Raw genomic sequence first — 17,416 nt, 5'->3', positions numbered from 1 at the left:
GTTGCTGGCATGGAAGTGCTTACATGGTATTATTTTTAAAAGGTTGCTGCTGCTGCTGCTAAGTCGCTTCAGTCGTGTCCGACTCTGTGCGACCCCATAGACGGCAGCCCATTAGGCTCCTCTGTCCCTGGGATTCTCCAGGCAAGAACACTGGAGTGGGTTGCCATTTCCTTCTCCAATGCATGAAAGTGAAAAGTGAAAGTGAAGTCGCTCAGTCGTGCCCGACTCTTAGCGACCCCATGGACTGGAGCCTACCAGGCTCCTCCATCCATGGGATTTTTCAGGCAAGAGTACTGGAGTGGGGTGCCATTGCCTTTTCCATTTAAAAGGTTAGAGGGGGTTAAATGAGCTGCTACAATAAGGTGGGAGTTGGTTAAAATGTGAAAGCAGAGCCATTTCTCTCATTGATCAAGCATATTGGGCATGATTTACAGCCTGGAAAATCACTGGACAGTAAAGCCACTGTGATAGCCCCCTGGTGTTCCACATTGTCCCAATCCCCCACTGAAGCCTCAAGATGTGGAGCCTGAGATTAGCTGGAACGTGCAAAGAGAAAGGATTGGGGAAAAGGAAATATAAATTAGGAGACCCAGGTCTCCTGCCATCTGAGCCACCAGGGAAGCCCAAACAGAACCACCTGGAGATGCCGGGGATTGAACCCGGGGCCTCATACATGCGAAGCATGCGCTCTACCACTGAGCTACATCCCCTGGTAATATAAATTGACATCTCCACAAATGAGTACCAACTTCACAGGTATGAGTCTAAGTTAAAATGTATATAAAATAGAAATACATATATAAGCAACCATAAATGGGAAGAACCAGGGGTGTCTGTGTAAAACCAGGAAGAAGCTTCACTTGCCCAGGGGCTAATACAAGCCACCTGGTCCAGGGCCGTTGTGTCAGGGAGAGCTGTTTGGAGGGGCAAGTTCCAGGCGTCAGACCTGAATCATCATTTCCTGAACAAACTGTCTCCACAGTGAATGATATGGATCTTCCCCTACTCAGTTATTCATAAAGCACCAAGATGTGCTCATGCCTGCAGGTCACTCGGAGGGCCAGAGCTTTATCAGCCGGCAGGAACCATGAGGCTCCCACTTTCTGTACATTTTGAATGAGCAAGAGGCAGGCAGATGAAGAAAAAGGTCTTGGGTGAGGGCATAAATATAAGCCAAGGCATTGAGGCATGAAGCAACATGACCTAGTCATGAAGTATTTTAGCATCAGTGGAGGTTGAGGGCCAGACAAGAGGTGTGGAAAGAAGAGGCAGGTGAGAAAGGCAGGGCCAGGTCTTCCCTTGTCTTGTCAAAGAATAGGGGCTCGGGTGAAGGATTAGAAACAAAGGAACTTACACAATCAGACTTGTATATTGGATTGATCTCTGTGGAAGGTGAACTAGAGCAGAGCATCCAGGTGGGAATGTGTTGTACAGTGTAGGGCTGAAGGGAGGTGTCCCTCAGCCAGTTCAGAACAGTAACAGGGTTGTTAGGGGCTGAATTGTGCCCCCCTCCCAAATTTCTTAGGTTGAAGTCCTGATCCTCAGGATCTTAGAATGTGATTGCACATGGAAACGGGTCTTTAAGGAGGTAATTAAGTTAAAATGAGATCATTAGGGTGGCCCCTAATCTTCATTGGGCTTCCCAGGTGCCTGCAATGCAGGAGACACAGGTTTGATCCCTGGGTCGGGAAGATCCCCTGGAGGAGGGCCTGGCATTCCAGTATTCTTGCCTGGAGAATCCCATGGCCAGAGGAGCCTGGCAGGCTACAGTCCATAGAGTTACAAAGAGTCTGACATGGCTGAAGTGACTTACTTAGCACACACACATTCACTAATCCAATATGCCTGATGTCCTTAAAAGAAGAGATTAGGACACAAACAGACAGAGGGAGGACCAAGTGGAGAAACAGAAAGAAGATAGTGGGCCACAAGCCAAAGAGAAGAAACTAACCCTGCTGACACATTGATCTCAGACATCTAGCCTCTAGAACTGTGAGAAATAGATTTCTGGTGTCTAAGCCAAGCAATCTGTGGAACTTTGCTATGGAAACTCTAGGACAGTAATACAAAGGGATAATAGGAGGTGGACGATGGTCAGAAAACTCAGCAAGACTTGTTGATGACAAGTGGGGACAGAGAAGGAAGAGGCTAGAAGGCCTGCTAGATTTCTTATTTGATGAGACTTGTGGGGACAGTTCAGTTCAGTCGCTCAGTCGTGTCCGACTCTTTGCAACCCCATGGACTGCAGCACGCCAGGCTTCCCTGTCCATCACCAACTCCTGGAACCTACTCAAGCTCATGTCCATCACGTCGGTGATGCCATCCAACCATCTCACCCTCCTCTTTCGTCCCCTTTAGTGGGGGCAAGGGCACTCAAATGTAGCAGAGATCCTGAAGAAGGAGACATTCCGGCTGAGTTACATCTGAGAGCCCATGAGTGGAAAATGCACAGTTGAACATTGAATATTGAGTCAGAAACATTTCACAGAGTGGGAAACATGATTCTTGACCCATTTCTGAGACTGATATCCTGTGTGCTCTCAGAGCTTGTTTCCTCAACTTTTAAAGAAAAAAAAAATAAAGAAAAGATGGGATAGTAATGCTTTCCCTTCTACCTCGGAAAGTTGTTGAGTTCAAATGAAAGGAACATCAAAGGATGACTTAGAAACTTTACTGAGTTCACTTAGTAAAGTTTACTGAGTTTCCTAAGAGCAATTTGCCTCAAAATGACAAAGTGTTTTGTAGGCGTGAATTATTTATCAAATCCTGGATCTGGTGGTAAACTGTCCAAATCCTTCGTTTTGTTCTGTTTATCACCAAAGGCTATATCCACATGATGGCAATTTGTGTTTCTAAAAACTTAATTATACTGATATATAATGCTATCTAGTGATAAGGGCTGATGTAACAATTACATGCATTTCTGCAAGATTTTAACAATAGAAGTATTATAAATCAGAATTAAGTTGTTTCATTTGAAACGTTTAGTGAGTCAGAAAGAAATCAGAGAAGTAATGAGCTACGACTTCTTAGATGTTATTGCTTTGATTGTTAAAATCATGAGTTAATGGTTTTGGCATCAGTATCATGTGATATTATCACAAAAGCATAGATTGTAATAATCGTAATCAAAGCAAACAATGGTGTGAAATAATTTGTAAACTACTTGAGGCTAAGAACCTAAACACTAAAAATGAAGTGGTATGACTATTTTTCACCATTAGAGGGAAGCAATCCACTGCAATAAATAAATTTCACTCGGGCTTCCCGGGTGCCTCAGACGGTAAAGAATCGGAGATCTGGGTTTGATCCCTGGGTTGGGAAGATCCCCTGAAGGAGGAAATGGCAACCCACTCTAATATTTTTGCCTGGAGAATTCCATGGACAGGGGAGCATGGGGGGCTACAGACCATGGGATCACAAAGAGTTGGACGCTACTGAGTGACTAACATACTTGGGGTGTTACTGCTGATTGGGCAGGGAGCCTTAAATGATTCTTCTAACACAGATTCTAACATGCTAGATTACAATTTCAAATTCCAATCAAAGAAGGAAAGCCCTTTTTATGTTTTATATAACGTTGTTGGCTATAAAGATAATATGCATCATTCCTCCAGAGGCTGTTGCAGAACCCCAAAGAACAGAAACTGATAGAATTTCAGAGGTCTTCTATCTTACCAGGAATCTATAAAGTAATAGGTGTGAAAGTTTTCTTTTCTAGTCCTCTGGGAGAACAGACAGTCCTAAAAATAAAAATACTTGGTTAACTGATAACTCACTAAGTATGAAATAGTATATAAGTAGGGCAACCCTCATAAGTAACTCCATCAAATTTTTTAATCCATAAAAATTTCAGTCTTTTAAAAAATTATAATTGTACTAATACATGGCAAGAAAATTTGGAAAACATAAAACTATGGGAAAGAAGATTAACTATTACATTATTGATCTTTTTATTTATTTTCTTAAATGGTTACTTTCCTAAGTGACTATATTTAATTAAGACAGTAGCTTAAATCTTTTTTAGAGTAAGGAAAAGAGGATAATGGACAGATAAGTTAGGTATATAGATGGACAAGAAACCATCTCAATAATTTCCAAAGCTGGCTGATAGTCAAAATTACCACATTGAAATTTATTGATGGAGAAAGAGAAGAAGAAGATGGATTCCTGAGTGTGTGTGTGTATGTGTGTGTCTGTGTGTGTGCACACATGTGCACATTTGTTCTTAGTTTCCTAGCTGATAGTTTAGAATCAACTTATGGAGCCCACAGAAAACATAGTGTCTAAATGGTAAAGAACTTTAATTAATCCAAATTGCAGAAACCAAACTGGAATTAAACTGCTTTTCAAAAAAATCATTTTGCAATTGGAAAAATTGTGAATGGTATACAGTTGACACATTGACAACTTTAATAATACACTTAGGTCTGTGATATTTTATTAGAGAGAAAGTTTATTTGAAACTACTTAACTACTGGGAACAATTTGTCTCTGGAAGTATATAAAGATGAAGAGACTGTTGAACAAAGAAATGAGAGTTCTTATTCACTAAAGACCCTCACAATAAAAACAAACAAAAAAAAAATGCACCTCACAGCATTTCTCAGGCCTGTCACTTATATTACAAAGGAAGATTATTCTCCAAGAAGATAAAATTGAAACTTTAAAAGCATTTTTTTTTAAAGAGCAATGAATCAAAGAATTGGCTCTTTGAAAAGACTGACAAAACTGACAAACCTTTAGCCAGACTCACTGAGGAAAGAGAAGGGCCACTATGATATTGTCTGTCAATTATAATTGTTTTTAAAAATGGAAAATAAAGAAAAGCAACTACAGTGGGATTCAGACACCACTGAGCCATTGAAGATTTAAAAGATGTTTAAAGGTAGTCATGGTTGTTATCAACAGTTCAGGAGATGTATGGGGGCAGACAGGCCAGAATTCCAAATTTATTCTCCCAGAGAAAGAACTATCTGGTTGGAGAGATTCGTAGTTGAGACCTGGATTAAGTATGAAAGGGAGAGGGTCTTTATCTTTCAAAAGCAGCCGACACAGCATTCATGTCAGGAACTTCTGAGAACACAGTCCAATACTGCGTTGCCAGTATGGAGTCTTCACCTGCCTCTACCAGTAGCACAGGTCAGATATATCCAGGGACCAGAGAGTCTAGAAAAGTCTTTCTGGAGGCCAAAAAGAAATCAGGGCTTTTTAAACAAGCAATGCTGTTATCAATGTTATCCGCAGACCAGCATCATCAGCATCACTAAGAACATGTTAGACATGCAGAATTTGGGGTCTCACCCAAGAACCATTGAATCACATACTACATTTTACGTTTACGTTCCCAGACCCAGTAATTCTACGTATTTGAAGTTAGGTCTTCTAGAGCACCTAACCCATAGTTAGACGAGTGAGTGGTGAATGAATGGAAAAAAGCATTACCAAGGTGAGGTGAAGTGAAGTGAGTCTTTCAGTCGTGTCCAACTCTTTGCAACCCCATGGACTATACAGTCCATGGAATTCTCCAGGACAGAATACTGGAGTGGGTAGCCTTTCCCTTCTCCAGGGGATCTTCCCAACCCAGGATAGAATCCAGGTCTCCCTCATTACAGGCAGATTCTTTACTAACTGAGGTATCAGGGAAGCCCATGACCAAGACAGACTTGTTAACTAATAAGCTTAGAAGGACCTTCAGCCTGGGGCTTCAGATGTAAGCACAGAGATATCTGAATCTATAGATTTATCAAACATTGCCAAAAGATAAGAGTACTCAGATCTTAAATAGTGCTTGAGATATAGAAACAGTTATATTTTTATTCTTTGTTTGAATTGATAATGATTAAATAAATCTTTTTTTTTTTTTTTTTTTAGTAACTCACTTCTCAGAAAAAAAGGTAAAATACTCACTCAGCTCCAAGAAAATCATGACTACAAGTGCAGGACTCACAGTGTTCTGGGCATTCCTCCACCCTCTTCACACATCCTTTCTTCCTTGAATTTAATCCTTACCTGGATTCAACCAGCCTCCATTTTCATAACTTGTATTTTGCTATATCCTACTCAAGCTGTTGGGTGTTAATTTTCTAATTTTAGAACCAGATTCTATGGGACTCAGTGAAATACATTGTGATAGTTCTCAAATTTTAGACTCACTTAGAAAGCTTTTTTTAGAAACGTAAACTTTTGATATTCCCAGAGGCTCTGATTCTGAGGGTCTGGGATGGGACTTGGAAATCTATGTTTTTAACAAGTAGCCCAGGTGAATTTTCCAAACATGAACCACAATCACACTTTGAGAATGGTGGGCCTGGTTGTTAATGAATATTTCATATTCATACTGGGACAGACTGAGGCCTGGGACCCTTTGCTGCAATGCTTGCACCTGGACAAATCTCTCCTCCAGCAACAAAATACAAAGAAACTATAAGGACTAAAATAATTGTGTGCCTAAACAGTTGGGGCAAATTCTGGACAGAAAGATACAAATGACCAAAATACCCAACCACCACTTCTGAAGAGCCAGGAGCAAAATCAGGGTACTGTACCTACTCCCTGCACACAACATCATCTAAGGGGTGGCAAACCACTTAAGCCATCCCTCTGGCCCAACTCCTGGACATACCCCTATCCTCACCCCATATAAAGAACAAGCTGGCCCCCACCATGGCCCCCAGGGAATGAGCATGTCCCTTGTTCCTTCTTTTTGCTCCCTCCTGGGGCAGCAGGGCCCCCCATAAAACCTTGACTGAATTTCTTTTCTGGCCTCTAGTCAATTTCTTTAAGTGAAAGTGTTACTCAGTCGTATGTGACTCTGTGTGACCCCATGGACTATAGCCCGCCAGGCTCCTCTGTCCATGGCATTCTGTTGATTGAGGAAGGCCAAGACCCTGGTCAGTATCAAGACCATCCTCCAAGGAGTGATGATGGGTTAATTAGAACAGTTCCAGAGATGTGCTGGCTTTATAAGGGCTTCTGATGCCAATGAAACCCAGATGAGCTAGGGCACAACTTTGAGAAAATTGCCTAGTGAATCAGAGCCAACAAAGATGTTTCTCTGGCAGGAGGTGTCTTGAAATTTACTCCCTACTACCCAGAGAGGAGAACAGTGACTCACAGTATCACCCATTTGGAAATGATAGAATTGAGGAAAGCATTTTATTTAAGACAGAGAAACATTGATACAAATGTAAACTCTTAACATGGTAAGGTTAGGCCTGAAATGTAAGAGATTTTATATTTTCCAGTAATTACATATGAATTCGCAAGCAAACTGTCCGAATACTGGTAGAAGCAGTGAGTCGCACAATTATGCAGTTAATGCTGTGATTTTATTTAAGGATATTATAAAGCTGTCACAGTTATTAGGTGAAGGAGAACATAACCAAGTTCATCGCAGGTGCTTGGTGGTTAAGCCAGAATGCCTCCCACTTACTATGGAAGGGCTGGGTGACATTTAATGGCATTACACCTCACTTGCGTGCACATGCACACATACACTGCTGCTGTGTAATAAGAAATGTGAAGTCTCAGCATGTCAGGTACATCAATGACACTCACTCTAATAATGAAAGCACATTAAATTCTAAATTCTCTGCACCTTTATTTGAAAACACAGAGGACATATGATAATCGTTAACTTCAGTTGGGCTCTTTTAATGTGCAAAACTTTTCTCAAAGTGTTTTATCTATATTGATTAATTTAACTCTCAAAACAACTGTAGATGGGTATACTCTTACTCCCATTTAGTGAGGAAATGGAAGGCAGAAAAGCATTGAATGACATGTCTGAAGTCACACCAAGAAGTAGCTACAGGCAGTCTGGTTCCAGAGTCGTTTTCATTTTGCACTGTCTACAACTGGTTTATAAAACAGTATTTATCTAGATACAAATCCTTTGCTGATTACATCTATCAGTTCAGTTCAGTTCAGTTCAGTTGCTCAGTCGTGTCCAACTCTTTGCGACCCCATGAATTGCAGCACGCCAGGCCTCCCTGTCCATCACCAACTCCCGGAGTTCACTCAGACTCACGTCCATTGAGTCAGTGATGCCATCCAGCCATCTTATCCTCTGTCATCCCCTTCTCCTCCTGCCCCCAATCCCTCCCAGCATCAGAGTCCTCTCCAATGAGTCAACTCTTCACATGAGGTGGCCAAAGTCCTGGAGTTTCAGCTTTAGCATCATTCCTTCCAAAGAAATCCCAGGGCTGATCTCCTTCAGAATGGACTGGTTGGATCTCCTTGCAGTCCAAGGGACTCTCAAGAGTCTTCTCCAACACCACAGTTCAAAAGCATCAATTCTTTAGTGCTCAGCTGTCTTCACAGTCCAACTCTCACATCCACACATGACCACTGGAAAAACCATAGCCTTGACTAGACGGACCTTTGTTGGCAAAGTAATGTCTCTGCTTTTCAATTTGCTATCTAGGTTGGTCATAACTTTCCTTCCAAGGAGTAAGCGTCTTTTAATTTCATGGCTGCAGTCACCATCTGCAGTGATTTTGGAGCCCATAAAAATAAAGTCTGACACTGTTTCCACTGCTTCCCCATCTATTTCCCATGAAGTGATGGGACCAGATGCCATGATCTTCGTTTTCTGAATGTTGAGCTTTAAGCCAACTTTTTCACTCTCCTCTTTCATTTTCATCAAGAGGCTTTTGAGTTCCTCTTCACTTTCTGCCATAAGGGTGGTATCATCTGCATATCTGAGGTTATTGATATTTCTCCCAGCAATCTTATTTCCAGCTTGTGCTTCTTACAGCCCAGCATTTCTCATGATGTACTCTGCATATAAGTTAAATAAGCAGGGTGACAATATACAGCCTTGACGTACATCCTTTTCCTGTTTGGAACCAGCCTTTTCCTATGCTATGGTTTCCCTTTTCATTCTCTCAATGTTCTTTTGTTGAACAGGATTTCTTAATTTTACTGTAATTGAATTCATCAACCATTTCCTTTATTGTTAGAGCTCTTTGTACTCTAAGAATGATCTTTGCCTACCATCAAATTCATGAAATAGTCTCCTATGTTATCTCCTACAAGTTCTATTGTTTTACCTTTCAAATTTACTTAGAAAAGATTTTTGTGTTTGACATAAGGTATATGTCAAAACTTTTTCCCATACAGATATCCAGTTTATTAAAATCAAGACTTTGTTTATTAAAAAGACTATACTGTCTCTATTGTTTCACATTTTACTTTTATAATAAATCAAGTGCTCATCTAAGAATGTTAACTCATTTTAAAATATCAGATTGGCATAATTAGTGCATAAACTAAATTATACTGGAATACTGTTTATATATTAGAAGACTTTACTAAAACTCTGATCATGATATTCTGATCCCACAAATATTTAAATTTGGATGTATCCCTTTAGTGGAGAGGGTGAAACTCCGTGTATTGTGTGTATTGAAGATATTTTCTTTAACTTATATTCTCCATATCTACCTTTTTTTGCACCATTACGCGATTCACTAATGTATTCATCAAATATTTAAGTGCGTATTATGTTGTATGTACTGTTCTAAGTTCTTGGGACATGTGAATGAACAAAATCTCTTCCCTCATCTAGCTTATGTTTGAGGGAAGGTGGGGGAGACAGACACTAAATAAAGTGAGTAAAACTGTACGTTCAATCGTGATAAATGTTAGGAAGAAAAACAAAGTTGGGAAGAGGGATAGTGCTTGAGTGGAAATAAATGTAATTTAAATAAGTGTTGAGTAAGGCCTCAAAAAAGGCAACATTTGAGCAAAGACCTGAAGGAAGCAAGGGAGTGAGTTTGGAAGAAGTCTGGGAGCATCATTTCTGGAAAAGCAAACAACTAATGCAAAGGCTATCCTGAACAGCAAAAGCGATCCTGGATTTATCAAGAAAGAGCAAGGAGGCAAGTCTGATAGAGTAGAGAAAGTTGAAGGAGATGAGGCCCAGGAGAAAACTGGCTGGCAGTGGAGAGACCAACTACTTGTCCAACACTGTAGTCTGTAAGGTAAGAGATTGTGAAGACCTTGGTGAGTTTTGAACAGTCTGCTATGATCTAACCTACACTTTCACAGGAACTGCTGAGGATGGAAGAATTTTGAAACTGCTTTGGCCAGGGTAAATATCACCTCCACTTTGCATGATCCACTGGGCTCTTCTCAGTCCTTATTCTTACTGAGTGACCTTTTAGCAGCATTTGACCTGCTGACCACTCTCATCATCTAATCAGTATGTTTATTTCCTTCCTCTCAGGCTACTCCTTCTCAGTCTCTTTTCCTTTACCTGTCTCATAAGCACTGGATTTTTCTCAGGATCGTATATGTGGCCTGAGGAGTAATAAATTATTCAGTCTGTGATACAGTTACATTGAGAACCATCCTCTTAATTCTTAATTGACAGAGCAACCATAAGACCACATTACACAGAAATGAAGAGAATATAATCTGAAGTCTTAAATAATATCTCAATAGATCTTCACATATTATATTCATCCTCCTCCACATAAATGCATATTCTCCAACTGAGCAGAAAACTGGATTTTCCCCACTGCTGGGCATATATCCAGAGAAAAACATGATCCGAAAGGTTATGTGCACACTAATGTTCATTGCAGCACTGTTTACAACAGCCAAGACATGAAGCAACCTAAATCTCCATGGACAGAGGAACGGCTAAAGAAGATGTGGTGGCAAATATATACAATGGAATATTACTCAACCATTAAAAAGAATGAAATAATGCCATTTGTAGGAACATGGATAGACCTAGAGAGTGTTATATTGAGTGAAATAAGTCAGACAGAGGAGGAGAAATAATCCTATGACATCCCTTATATGTGGAATCTAAAAGGAAATGATACAAATGAACTCACTTGTAAAAACAGAAAAATACTCACAGACTTTGAGAACTACATTATGATTGCTGGGGGGAAGGGATAGTTCGGGAGTTTGAGATGGACATATACACACTGCTATATTTAAAATGGATAATCAACAAGGACCTATTGTACAGCACATGGAACTTTGCTCAATGTTATGTGCCAGCCTGGATGGGAAAAGGGTTTGGGGGAGAATGGATTCATGTATATGCATGGCTGAGTCCCTTCACTGTTTACCTGAAATGATCACAACATTGTTAATCGACTATATCCCAATACAAGATAAAAAGTTAAAAAAAGAAAACTGGATTTTCTCTTTAAAGGGGTTGAGTCAGAGATGCTCCAGATTTGGGGGTCACAGGTCCAACTGGGGGAAGGAGGCACCTAAATAAAAATAAATGCAGTCAAAATGTGTGAATTAAATTATATTTGTCAAGACATTCCTCCTTCTGACTTGCTTCCAAAAAACTAGCAGTCAGGCTATTGAAGGACAGACAATGCAATTGCATTGATTTCAACAGCATTAACAAGTATATAAGCTCTCAGCCCTAACTGCTTCTTTGGGTCTTCATTTTTCTTGTGAAGGCTTCCATCACATGTAAAAATTGAAGAATCCTTTTTGGGGAGAAAAGATCCAAGGGGAAAAGCTTATAGATTTTGACATTTGGGGATGTCACAATGAGATGACAGGGTGCTACCTAATCACCCTAAAGTGATGGCTGCAAATTGCCAAGGTCTTTTCATGAAGTTGCATTTAGACTTTCAGTTCAGTTCAGTTCAGTTCAGTCGCTCAGTCGTGTCCGACTCTTTGCAACCCCATGAATCGCAGCACGCCAGGCCTCCCTGTCCATCACCAACTCCCGGAGTTCACCCAGACTCACGTCCATCGAGTCAGTGATGCCATCCAGTATTCTGTTTCAATTATTATTAGACAGCCAAAGATCACCATGCTCTTGAGGAAGTGCACCAACATTAAAGTCAAAGACCAAAACAAAGAAGAAATAGGAACTCAGAGGAAATAGAGACAATTCAGAGAGCAGAAGCAAACGATTGAACCCAGGTCTCCCATATTGCAGGCAGATTCTTTACCAGCTGAGCCACATGGAAGCTCAAGAATACTGGAGTGAGTAGCCTATCCCTTCTCCAGGGGATTTTCCTAACTCAGGAATTGAACCAGGGTCTACTGCATTGTAGGCAGATTCTTTACCAACTGAGCTATCAGGGAAGCCCTCAGATAAAGTGTAGTTAATGTTTAAAGAAAATATTAGTAAATACTGCAAGAGTGAGAAACGATAGAGCTCTTGAATATTTAAAATCAAATATTAAAATATTTGAGAGAAGAAATTCATAGAACAAAAAGACAAGGAGATGGGAAATAAGATCAGTGTTAAAAAAAATCTATATTAAGCATAGATTCAGCCTCTCTGCTCATAAAAGATTCTTAATATGTAGTAGCTATTATCATCTTATTCAGAAAATAAGTTTGTCAGTGATCTTTCCCTGTGAGATTCCTTCCAACTGAAATGTGTCTTATAGGATTATTAAAACATAAATTTCACATATATGATTTTAGGGCACTTAACTTAGATTTGTACATGACAATGAATTTACTCAACACATATAATACACAATGCAATTGCATTGATTTCAACATAAACAAGTATATAAGCTCTCAGCCCTTCTTGGGGTCTTCATTTTTCTTGTGAAGTCTCCATCACATGTAAATAACGACAAAATAAAATTTGTATGATTTCCTCCTGTTGGTCATGTCAGCTTGTTTTAGGTCTAGCCGGAGACCCTAAGGGTTTCCCTTGTGGTGTAGTGGTAAAGAATCCGCCTGCCTTGCAGAGTATGTGGGTTTAATCCCTGGTCTAGGAAGATCCTCTAAACAAGGAAATGGCAACCCACTCCAATATTCTTGCCTGAAGAAACCCATGGAGACTGGCGTGCCACAGTCCATCGGGTCCCAAAGAGTTGGACATGACTTAGTGACTGAACAGCAGAACATAGATCCTAAAAAAATAGAGGAAAAAATTTATCTTCTCTACAGTGTTAAAGAGCATAGACCAAGGGAACCTGATCTAAGTAGAGGCATCAAGAAAGACTGTCTTTTGGGACTTGGCTAATGGTCCAGTGGTTAGGACTCCATGCTTCCACTGCAGGGGGCATGGATTCCATTCCTGGTCAGGGAACTAAGATCTTAAATGCCTCATTGCAAAAAAAAGGCTTCTCGAGAAATGCAAGTCTGAACTGGGATCTGAGGGATAGCAATTACTATGTGGGCAGATGTTATGTAAACAATGTCCAGGCTCCCTTTCTTTGTTAGTTTTAGAACTCAGATCTTATCCTAGGTAGCAGCCCTTCTTATAGATAGGCAGGGCGACTGGAATTAAGCAAAACTTGTTGAGTGGAGCTTCCCAAGCATTCTTTAAAAGGAATGACTCAGCTGGAAGTGGGTGGTTTGCCCTTTGTCTTTACCCTTCCTCTTAACTGGAAGGGAGAGGTGACAGCTGACATTTCAGCAGCAAATGACCCCGAGGATGAAAACTCTGCACTAAATGTTGCAAAACGCAATTTCACACATGCAGTTTTTCCAAGCTTCACCAGGTAAGAATGGGCCATGCACTTACAACACCTCCCTAGAGAGACAAAGATTCCACATGGGTCTGTGCTGAACTTATTACCATATGTGGAAATATTTTTCTGTCTCAGGCTCAGCATGTGCTCCTTTGTTTTGCTGAAGCATGTGTAACAATGGCCCTCAGGCATGTTTCCTGCTTTCAGTATTTCAGACTCCACTCTGGAAGGGGAGGTGCTGAATGACTGTTACTCATGAATGTTGAGATGGTCAATCCCTTCTTGCCTCTCCCTAAACACTTCCTACTTATTCTTCTGTCTAGAGTTCAATGGAAGCCCACTCCAGTACTCTTGCCTGGTAAATCCCATGGACGGAGGAGCCTGGTGGGCTGCAGTCCATGGGGTCGCTAAGAGTCGGACATGACTGAGCTACTTCACTTTCACTTTTCACTTTCATGCATTGGAGAAGGAAATGGCAACTCACTCCAGTGTTCTTGCCTGGAGAATCCCAGGGATGGCGCAGCCTGGTGGGCTGCCGTCTATGGGGTTGCAGAGTCGGACACGACTGAAGCCACTTAGCAGCAGCAGGGTTCTTGCATCTCTTGACGTATGGTGTCTTCCACAGGCTTTGTCCTTTCCCTCTGCTTGTTTCCCTCTGTGACAGCTTCTTTAGGGAAACCTTCAGACTCCTGCTGTGGGAGTCTGCATTGTCATCTCAAGATCCCACTGGACTTTCTTCCATCTACTTTCTTCTCCAGTGTCCCATTGTTACTTGAGAGTCAGCATTTATAATTAAACTCCCCATCACTTTCACAGCCTCTTTCTTCCTAAGCAAGTGGGAAGTGTGAGGGCCCCAAACAGGCTAGTGGTGTATATTCTGCCACTTTCACAAGCTGTATCTAGCTGATTCTGTGATCCATTTCCAAATGGCGTTATCTGGCAAGTTCCATCAAAAATTCATGCCTCTGGCCAATTTACCTGCTGTTAAAAGATAATTTTCAAAAATAGTTAAAATCGTGACTTATACAGTTATAAAAAATGACATACAGATATAAAAAATGAATACATGTTAAAGATTTTAATTTATGGAGGAAACAATTGGTATAACTGGTTCAAGTGAAAATTCTGAGGACAGACACATTTACAGATCAGGAATATTGAAATGAATGTGCAAATAGAGACAAGATTGGTCTCCCAACCCCTCCCCCAACCCCCCCTGCCCCGCCGCCCCCACAACTTCTACTAGACAAGACATAATCTCCATATCTACAGACAAGGCGCATATTGCAATGCATAATTTACAGAGCTGTGAAAGAATTTTGCAGAATCTTAATCAGATAATCCACAGGAATCTTCTCAAATCTCACTAGACAGTACCTAGTTTTTCACCAAAGCACAATTTCCACACTGCTTGGTCTTTCTCCACTCTTGACTCTAATCTCTATCAACTGTACTAATTCATAACTTCGCCCTGCCCCAGCTTCTACAAAGAACATTGAGTCCATGTTGACTCCCACATCAATAATAAACTCTTCTAGCCTTTCAAGATCCTCTTTAATCCAGCATCACTCTCTTTTATAATCTTTTATTCTAGGCAAGCTTGACTTGGAGAAAGCAATGGCACCCCACTCCAGTACTCTTGCCTGGAAAATCCCATGGATGGAGGAGCCTGGTAGGCTGCAGTCCATGGGGTTGCTAAGAGTCGGACACGACTGAGCGACTTCACTTTCACTCTTCACTTTCATGCATTGGAGAAGGAAATGGCAACCCACTCCAGTGTTCTTGCCTGGAGAATGCCAGGGAAGGGGGAGCCTGATGGGCTGCCGTCTATGGGGTCGCACAGAGTCAGACACGACTGACGCAACTTAGCAGCAGCAGCAGACAAGCTTGATCCCTACACTCTAAGCCAAGCCAATGACCTCCCACACACTCCTTCATATCCTAATGTCCTCCTCAATCATCTATATCCTTCTCATTCTACTGGCTCCTTTCAAGCACTTTCTGTTTTTGCATTTATTATTTGAAGGCTATAAATGGGACTTGTTCTGTTCTTTAATAAACAATGCTGCACGCAGTAGACCTTGATCACACATTCACTCAAACATTTTATGAACACCTTATATATGTGGCAACCACAGTCTGAATTCTAGATCTAGGCACTTGAAGTTCACAGATGAAAGCCATGGCTCCCAAGATGCCTAGGGGAAACAGACAAGGAGAATACAGGAGATCAATACTCTGAGACAGGCTGTTTTGGAAGCAAAGGGAGAGCACATAACCCAAGTGTGGAACGTCAGCGAAGGTTTCCTGGAAGTCATGGCACCAAACCAAAGTCTTGGTCAAGCAAAGAAAAGGACAGAAGGAAGTATATGTGCTTATAAACTGTATGGAAAAAGTGTCTATTTGTATCTCTTTACAGTCATGATATATCTTGCCTCTACTAGGTAATAGTCTTTCAGGCTAGGGACTCTTACATTCTGTTGTACCCCATGGTTTCTAAAAGAAAAACATAGTAAACACCTTGTGAACTTAGGGTTTAATGGATGACTAAATCTTGCGTCCCAAAGTGGCCAATAATACTGTTCAGTAATGACAAAAATTACTTGAGGCCTGTGACATTTGTTCTCCCTCATTCTATCAGGCATGTGAATATGCAAACAGTAAGGTAAGGACCCAGCAAAGAGGAAAGTAAGTGAGGGCATGCCAGGAAACAAATCCTCTCTGGTAGGAACAGCAAACAAAATGAAGAGGACAAAATTTGCTGAAAGGGGATAGACACAAATGTAACTTACGGCTCTGCAGCAACCTCTGAAGCTCACAGAGCCCTTCTCTCCACTCACACAGAAGGCTGCTACTGCTACTAAGTCACTTCAGTCGTGTCCGACTCTGTGTGACCCCATAGACATCAGCCCACCAGGCTCCCCAGCCCCTGGGATTCTCCAGGCAAGAACACTAGAGTGGGTTGCCATTTCCTTCTCCAATGCATGAAAGTGAAAAGTGAAAGTGAAGTCACTCAGTCGTGTCCGACTCTTAGCGACCCCATGGACTGCAGCCCACCAGGCTCCTCCGTCCATGAGATTTTCCAGGCAAGAGTATTGGAGTGGGGTGCCATTGTCTTCAGGAGCAGGTTTTAGCAAATTTCTGGCTGTGGAAACTGCAGCTTAAGTTCACTGGAACAAAATGTCTCTTTTAAATGAACATAGGTGAATTTTGCTGAGTTTACTGAGTTTGTGATGCAACTCTTTATCTAAAGGAAGTGAAAGTCAAAGAGCACCTACTATGCCCAACTTGTCCAACCTTTTCAAAAATAGACAGTCAAATCTCTGTTGTGTCCGGCCCTTGTACAGTGAAATAGACATTCTCGCCGTCCCGGCACTGAGGCCGGGACTTTAATCACTTCTAGTTCGTGGACCTCGCCCACCTTGTGCCAGTAAAAAGATCCAGCAAACATTGGGTTCAGACACTGGTGTTAACAGTAAGGATATTTTTTGTATCCCTCTTTGAGCTTCGTCGTGTTCTCCTAGTTCCATTCAACCATATTTTACTCATACAATTAAAAATGTAAGAGTTCTTTTAAAAAAATATATATTAAAATACTGAGCGCTTTTCGCAAAGCTTCTTTTTTCAAAAAACTGTATTTGGGCTAACTGCCTACAATGTTGAACCCTTGGACCAGATGGAAGTTCAGAAAAAAAGTTCAAAAAAAGCAAAATAATAAAAATTACTCAGTAGGAAGGTCCTCACTACGCAGTTTCAATTCTGTTCTAAAGCTACGAGTAACCTTTCTCCTCGGTGCCCCGCCTCCACCCCCGCCCCTTGGTATACAGCACAACCGCGACTCCGCCCCTCTCTTGCGCGCTCCCCCAAGAGCCCCACCTCTTCGCCTCAGTCCGAAAGGGCTGGCCCGCAAGCGCCCGCTACCGTCTCGCTTCTATCTCAGCACCACCCAGTCGACCAGGCCCGCCCCGCCCCTTGGGCGC

The 17,416-nt window shown here is 41.5% G+C and overlaps 1 long non-coding RNA gene and 1 other non-coding gene across 2 annotated transcripts; both read right to left on the bottom strand.

The window, feature by feature from the left end:
- Nucleotides 1-638: 638 nt before the first annotated feature.
- On the bottom strand, nt 639-710 carry TRNAA-CGC. The gene has a single exon. It is a non-coding gene; the product is annotated as a tRNA-Ala (tRNA).
- A 13,481-nt stretch (nt 711-14,191) lies between these two features.
- LOC123334467 lies at nt 14,192-17,405 on the bottom strand. Its single transcript, XR_006552344.2, has 2 exons — nt 17,313-17,405; nt 14,192-14,417 (listed from the first exon to the last, which is right to left on the bottom strand). It is a non-coding gene; the product is annotated as an uncharacterized LOC123334467 (long non-coding RNA).
- Nucleotides 17,406-17,416: the final 11 nt, after the last annotated feature.

The sequence above is a fragment of the Bubalus bubalis genome, chromosome 7 (assembly GCF_019923935.1).
Source record: "Bubalus bubalis isolate 160015118507 breed Murrah chromosome 7, NDDB_SH_1, whole genome shotgun sequence".
NCBI lineage: Eukaryota > Metazoa > Chordata > Mammalia > Artiodactyla > Bovidae > Bubalus > Bubalus bubalis.
Note: the sequence above shows the minus strand (reverse complement) of the source record. Positions and strands in the feature narration are given on the sequence as shown.